Source organism: Bos mutus, chromosome X, assembly GCF_027580195.1.
Source record: "Bos mutus isolate GX-2022 chromosome X, NWIPB_WYAK_1.1, whole genome shotgun sequence".
Classification (NCBI taxonomy): domain Eukaryota; kingdom Metazoa; phylum Chordata; class Mammalia; order Artiodactyla; family Bovidae; genus Bos; species Bos mutus.
The window spans coordinates 38,820,806-38,829,083 of record NC_091646.1 but is presented as its reverse complement, the minus strand read 5'-3'; the positions used below and the strand labels follow the sequence as shown (position 1 = coordinate 38,829,083).

General features: G+C 39.4%; 1 pseudogene; it reads left to right on the top strand.

Annotated features, from left to right (window-relative positions):
* The first annotated feature begins 2,269 nt into the window (after window positions 1-2,269).
* On the top strand, window positions 2,270-7,273 carry LOC102270259 (serine/arginine-rich splicing factor 3-like; annotated as a pseudogene).
* Window positions 7,274-8,278: the final 1,005 nt, after the last annotated feature.

The following is an 8,278-nucleotide window of genomic DNA, read 5'->3' as shown; positions in this document are numbered from 1 at the left end:
TGAAGAACTGATGCTTTTGAACTCTGCTGTTGGAGAAGACTCTTGAGAGTCCCTTGGACTGCAAGGAGATCCAACCAGTCCATTCTGAAGATCAGCCCTGGGATTTCTTTGGAAGGAATGATGCTAAAGCTGAAACTCCAGTACTTTGGCCACCTCATGCGAAGAGTTGACTCATTGGAAAAGACTGTGATGCTGGGAGGGATTGGGGGCAGGAGGATAAGGGGATGACAGAGGATGAGATGGCTGGATGGCATCACTGACTTGATGGATGTGAGTCTGAGTGAACTCTGGGAGTTGGTGATGGACAGGGAGGCCTGGCATGCTGCGATTCATGGGGTTGCAAAGAGTTGGACCCGACTGAGCAACCGAACTGAACTGATTGCTTTGCTAGGCAAAGGGGACCACAGTGATCTAATGCCCTCAAAACTGTGTGTCTTGACCCGGAGGGGTTAGTGAGGACCTTTATACTAATGGTTCAGAGAGGAGGGCATGATCAGCTCATGGATATTCTTTTGATTGCTGGTGGTATGGTAATTAATAGTCAGCATTATCAACCTGGTTCCAACTGGTCTGGGGTCTGTGTTTTTGGGCAGCACACAGTTTCAGTATCTGCAAAATAGCTCAAAGATATTATTATGTGAATCCCTTCAAAGGGAATCAGGACCCTGCCCCAAGGTTGCACTATTGTTTATTTACTGCTCCTCTCTTGTTGCCCATCCCCACCCTCCCATGATTAGCAACTGTTTGAACCTACCCTTTGAGATTTAGGGAAGGTCATATAGGCTGAATGAAGCCTATTTCTTGAAAATAAGAAACGGGGGACACAGAAAGGCTTTTGTGCCCAGGAGCCAACAGCAAAAGAGCTATTATTATCAGACATTAGGCTTTAAGGTTTCTGGGACCTGAAAGAGTTAATTGCTTTCTAAACCCCTTAACACTGATTGCTCCTCTTCCCTCACTTTCAATTGCTTTCTGTAGGGAACTTGAACAAGAAAAGGCTGCTGATCCTCATTCTGCATACAAGGCAGGTTTTTCCTGAAAGAAGACTGCAGCATTTTCTCATTAGGAATTCAAGGCCACATCTCTCTGCAGCCTCACAGTTAGAACTCATCTTTTTGAGCAATCAATTTGTGAGACATCTTGAAAGGCACAAGTCCAGATATAGTTACTCATTTTGTAGGTATTGGGGTGGGGATTGTTGCACTTTTTGTTTGTCTATCTGTCTGTCTTTGGGAGAAAAGTAAAGAAGGAACCAAACTGCCTTTAGGTTTAGAGAAAAGTAAAACATCTATATTAATTCAGTGTGCGGGGGTGGTATTGTCTTATGGGAAATACACACACAACACACCACCTCTCCTTTCCCTAAGCCCATTCTCTGTCCACAGCATGAGTGAATCATCCAGCATCATCGTTACTGCCTGCACAATAAATAGCAATAAACTGGGTCTCCTCTGTCACTGCCAGCAACACTGGACTCAAGTGCTCTCTCTTGGCCTGCCACTTGCTGAGAAGGCAGCACAGTTGAATGACCCTGACATTTGTTTTTTACCATTATTGCATGTTCCATTTCAACATCTTGTCACAGAGCTTCTTGAAAAACAGTGCACTTCAACTTGTGCTGTGCTTACATTTCAGCTTGTACTGATGAAGTAAATTAACCATGCATAGCCCTCCTTTCTCTCTCTCTTTTTGTTTTTCTTAGATGTGTGTCTTGTGTATGTGTGTGGGTGACTTAAGAATTAAAAGAGCCCTCTTTTCCCTGACGTTTTTAATCAAAAACTACTTTCCTGGCTCTAACTCATTTTTTATATATGATCATTCCCGTTTATCCCTTCCTCCATCTGTAAGCTCATATAAAACAGTTGAAGCAGTTAATTTAAAAAGATTTCTGAACTTGGACGTCATCAAGTGGGGATTAACCCTGAGGGAGCTCTGGGCCTAACAGAAGGCCTAACCAGAAGCCTGACACCACCCATCTCCACAGGCAAGGAGGTATGACCAGAGAATGCTCCTAGCAACCTCAGTTTTCACAGCACTTGCAGTCATTATGTCTCGACCTCCTCCACCTCTCACTGGGTGAGCCCATCAGATCATGTGACTCCTGTATGTATAACATATAAATAAGGGCAAGGAGGAGTTGGTTCGACATTTCGTGGATGTTGGGCGTGTGAGAGGATCCTGGAGTGCCAGGTGGAAGGGAACAAACTGGGAAAAGTTAGCTTAGGTTGTATGGATTTGTACCTCCGCATTTCTAACCTAAGATCTCTAAATGTATCATGATTCCTATCCATTGGACTGTAAAGTTTATGTAGGTAATCCTGGAAAAAAAGGTAACGAGTCTGAATTGGAGCGAGCTTTTGACAATTATCGTCCACTCTGAAGGGTCTGGGTTGCTTGGAACCCTCCCAGCTTTGCTTTTGGTGAGTTTGAAGATCCCCACAATGTAGCTGATGCTGTCTGAGAACTAGATGGGGGAAAACTGTGTGGCTGCCCAGTGAAGTATAACTGTCGAATGGTGGAAAGAGGAGTCAAAATCATGGCCTACCTCCTTCTTAGGGTCACCACCTTTGAGATTATTATCAGAGGAGGAGTCCTCCACCTTGGACACAGATCTCCAAGATGGAGAAGCTTCTCCCACTGCTGGAGCAGATCCTTTTCTAGAGATGGGATAAGAGAGAGATACAGTCATCAAGACAGTATGGTACTGGCACAAAGACAGAAATATAGATCAATGGAATAAAATAGAAAGCCCAGAGAAAAATCCACACACCTGTGGATACCTTATCTTTGACAAAGAAGGCAAGAATATACAACAGAGAAAAGACAATCTCTTTAACAAATGGTGCTGGGAAAACTGGTCAGCCACTTGTAAAAGAATGAAACTAGAACACTTTCTAACACCATACATGAAAATAAACTTAAAATGGATTAAAGATCTAAATATAAGACCAGAAACCATAAAAATCCTAGAGAGGACATAGGCAAAACACTCTCTGATATAAATTACAGCAGGGTCCTCTATGATCCGCCTTCAGAATAGGAGAAAATAATAGTAAGTGAAGCAACTGAAAAAGAATTAATTTCAAAAATATGCAAGAAGCACATGCAGCTCAATTCCAGAAAAATAAATGGCCCAATCAAAAAGTGGGCCAAAGAACTAAACAGACCTTTCTCCAAAGAAGACATACAGATAGCTAACAAACACACGAAAAGATGCTCAACACCATGCGTTATCAGAGAAATGCAAATCAAAACCACAATGAAGTACCATCTCACCCCAGTCAGAATAGTTGCTATCAAAAAGTCTACACACGATGAAAAAAAAATTCTTGCACTGACAAAATAAAAAGATGTTCTAACAAAAAGAAAAATATCTGATGAACATAGATGCAAAAATTCAATAAAATTCTAACAATTCCAACAACACATTAAAAAGATCATACACCATGACCAAGTGGGCTTTATCCCAGGGATGCAAGGATTCTTCAATATCCGTAAATAAATTAATGTGATACACTACATTAACAAATTGAAAAATAAAAGCCATATGATTATTTCAATAGATGCAGAGAAAGTCTTTGACAAAATTCAACATCTATTTATGATAAAAACTCTGCAGAAAGTAGGAATAGAAGGAACATACCTCAACATAATAAAAACTATATATGACAAACCTACAGCAAATTTTATCCTCAATGGTGAAAAAATGAAAGCATTTCCCCTAAAGTCAAGAACAAAACAAGGGTGCCCACTTTCACCACTGCTATTCAACATAGTTTTGACAACAGCAATCAGAGCAGAAAAAGAAATAAAAGGAATCCAAATTGGAAAAGAAGAAGTAAAACTCTCACTATTTGCAGATGACATGATCCTCTACATAGAAAACCCTAAAGACTCCACCAGAAGATTACTAGAGCTAATCAATGAATATAGTAAAGTTGCGGGATATAAAATCAACACACAGAAATCCCTTGCATTCCTATACAATAATAATGAGAAAATAGAAAGAGAAATTAAGGAAACAATTCCATTCACCATTGCAAAGAAAAGAATAAAATACTTAGGAATATATCTACCTAAAGAAACTAAAGACCTATTTATAGAAAACTATAAAACACTGGTGAAAGAAATCAAAGAGGACATTAATAGGTGGAGAAATATACCATGTTCATGGATCAGAAGAAGTAATATAGTGGAAATGAGCATACTACCCAAAGCAATCTACAGATTCAATGCAATCCCCATCAAGATACCAATGGTATTTTTCACAGAGCTAGAACAAACAATTTCAGAATTTGTATGGAAATACAAAAAACCTTGAATAGCCAAAGCAATCTAGAGAAAGGAGAATGGAACTGGAGGAATCAACCTGCCTGACTTCAGGCTCTACTACAAAGACACAGTCATCAAGACACTATGGTACTGGCACAAAGACAGAAATATGGATCAATGGAACAAAATAGAAAGCCCAGAGATAAACCCACGCACCTATGGACACCTTATCTTTGACAAAGGAGGCAAAATATACAATGGAGAAAAGACAGTCTCTTTAACAAGTGGTGCTGGGAAAATTGGTCAACCGTTTGTAAAAGAATGAAACTAGAACACTTCCTAACACCATACACAAAAATAAACTCAAAATGGATTAAAGATCTAAATGTAACACCAGAAACTGTAAAACTCCTAGAGGAGAACATAGGCAAAACACTCCAACATAAATCACAGCAGGATCCTCTATGACGCACGTCCCAGAATATTGGAAATAAAAGCAAAAATAAACAAATGGGACCTAGCTAAAATTAAAAGCTTCTACACAACAAAGGAACTATAAGCAAGGTGAAAAGACAGCCTTCAGAATGGGAGAAAATAATAGCAAATGAAGCAAAGGACAAATAATTAATCTCAAAAATATACAAGCAACTCCTGCAGCTCAATTCCAGAAAAATAAACGACCCAATCAAAAAATGGGCCAAAGAACTAAACAGACATTTCTCCAAAGACATACAGATGGCTAACAAACACATGGAAAGATGCTCAACATCACTCATTATCAGAGACATGCAAATCAAAACCACAATGAGGTACCATTTCACGGCAGTCAGAATGGCTGCTATCCAAAAGTCTACAAGAAATAAATGCTGGAGAGGGTGTGGAGAAAAGGGAAACCTCTTACCCTCTTACACTGTTGGTGGGAATGCAAACTAGTACAGCTACTACGGAGAACAGTGTGGAGATTCCTATCTGGAAATAGAACTGCCTTATGACCCAGAAATCCCACTGCTGGGCATACACACCGAGGAAACCAGAATTGAAAGAGACACGTGTACCTCAATGTTCATCGCAGCACTGTTTATAATAGCCAGGACATGGAAGCAACCTAGATGTCCATCAGCAGACGAATGGTTAAGAAAGCTGTGGTACATATACACAATGTAGTATTACTCAGCCATTAAAAAGAATACATTTGAGTCAGTTATAATGAGGTGGATGAAACTGGAGCATATTATACAGAGTGAAGTAACCCAGAAAGAAAAACACCAACACAGTATACTAACACATATATATGGAATTTAGAAAGCTGGTAATGATAACCCTGTATGCGAGACAGCAAAAAGAGACACAGATGTATATAACAGTGTTTTGGCCTCTGTGGGAGAGGGAGAGAGTGGGATGATTTGGGAGAATGGCATTGAAATATGTATAATACCATATAAAAAATGAATCACCAGTTCAGGTTCGATGCAGGATACAGGATGCTTGGGGCTGGTGCACTGGGATGACCCAGAGGGATGGTATGGGGAGGGAGGTGGGAGGGGTGTTCAGGATGGGGACCACATGTACACCCGTGGTGGATTCCTGTTGATGTATGGCAAAACCAATACAATCAGATCAGATCAGTTGCTCAGTCGTGTCCGACTCTTTGCGACCCCATGAATCACAGCATGCCAGGCCTCCCTGTCCATCACCAACTCCCAGAGTTCACTCAGACTCACGTCCATTGAGTCAGTGATGCCATCCAGCCATCTCATCCTCTGTCGTCACCTTCTCCTCCTGCCCCCAATCCCTTCCAGCATCAGAGTCTTTTCCAATGAGTCAACTTTTCGCATGAGGTGGCAAAGTACTGCAGTATCAGCTTTAGCATCATTCCTTCCAAAGTAATCCCAGGGCTGATCTCCTTCAGAATGGACTGGTTGGATCTCCTTGCAGTCCAAGGGACTCTCAACAGTCTTCTCCAACACCACAGTTCAAAAGCATCAATTCTTTGGCGCTCAGCCTTCTTCACAGTCCAACTCTCACATCCATACATGACCACAGGAAAAACCATAGCCTTGACTAGACGCACCTTTGTTGGCAAAGTAATGTCTCTGCTTTTGAATATGCTATCTAGGTTGGTCATAACTTTCCTTCCAAGGAGTAAGTGTCTTTTAATTTCATGGCTGCAGTCACCATCTGCAGTGATTTTGGAGCCCAGAAAAATAAAGTCTGACACTGTTTGTTGCAAAGTAATTAGCCTCCTAGTAAAATAAATAAATTTAAATGTGAATTTCAGATAAGGAACAAATGATTTTTTGTTAAATTTAAATTTATTTATTTTAATTAGAGGCTAATTACTTTATTTAAAATAAAAATAAATAAATGAAATGAAAAGAGAAAAAAGAATGCTGTGGTATATATACACAATGGAATTTTCTCAGCTATTAAAAAGAATGCATTTGAATCAGTTCTAATGAGGTCAATGAAACTGGAGCCTATTATCCAGAGTGAAATAAGTCAGAAAGAAAAACACCAATACAGCATATTAATGTATATATATGGAATTTAGAAAGATGGCAACAAATACTCTATATGTGAGACAGCAAAAGAGACATAGATATAAAGAGCAGACTTTTGGACTCAGTGGGAGAAGGCAAGGATGGGATGATTTGAGAGAATAGCATTGCAACATATAATATTACCAATGTGAAATAGATCACTAGTCTAAGGTCAATGCATGAAATAGGGCACTCAAAGCTGGTGCACTGGGACAACCCTGAGGGATGGAATGTGGAGGCATGTGAGAGAGCATTCAGGATGGGGACACATGTGCACCCATGGCTGATTCATGTCAATGTTTGGCTAAAACCACTACAATATTGTAAAGTAATTAGCCTCCGATTAAAATTAATTAATTAATTAAAAAATAGAGAGATCACTGTCCCAGAAGAGAATTCATAAGCCATCCCAATCTTTCTCTAGGTCTTGTAGCCAATCTAGGTCAAATGAAAAGAGATAGAAGACCAGTTTTCAAGAGGAGTGGTGTATAGGAAATAACTTAATTTGACAGAAAATCCAACTTTTGTTTGAGACATCACAGGTTTGGTGCATTTAAAAAAAATTAGCTGTTCACATGTGTTTGTCTGTTGGAACAGTGACACATCAAGGTATAATTCTCTATGGTTTGAAATGGATCATATGAGGCATATAATATCAAGAACTGTTACTTTACAACATATCCTTAAGCAAAATTGAAGTGTCTTAGAATTTTAGCCTGGCATAAAGTGATAATAAACCTCTATCTCCAACTCAGCTAAAGTGTGATGCTTAATATTATGGAAACAAAAAGTAGCAAAAATTGTGAGACTTTTTGATAGCTGGGATATGGTATGCAGCTTCAGTGAAGCAAGCAGTCTTTAAAAGCTGCTGTGAACACAGAGCCAGCAGGTAAAAATTAAAACTGCACCCTTAAGCTAGGTTAGAGGTTGAAAAATTCTACTAGTCTTTTCACTGGATCAAAGGTTGTCCCGTTGGTGTAGAATCTAAGAAGTTTTTAGAAAGCTAGTTTGCTTTAGGTCTTAAGTTCCTTCTGTGATTGCTGTATATGAATACACAGCTCTTTGTGACATTCTTTATTTAAGCATTTGAGACTACTCAAGTTACCAAACGTCCTGCGAATTTAAAGGTATATTATAGAGCAGAACTCTGAGTTACTGTGCAATATTTTTTTCATGCTGTCATTTGTAATATGCTTTGTGAGAATTCTTGGGATTAAAGTTTTGGTTACAAAAGTAAATAAAAATATTTCCTGTTCCCTTTCACAGTGCCAGACACTGTACTTGGCACTGATAATTCAAAGAAGACAGAGATCTACTCCTTGCCTTAAAGGAGCTTATACTTTAGGAAAACGGGTTGCCATCTCTTAGCTAGCGTAATACCATGGAATCAGTGAAATTGGTTATCTTAAAGTCATTTAGAGATAGGGACATCGAGAGGAACACATCATAATGCTTACTTTTAACTC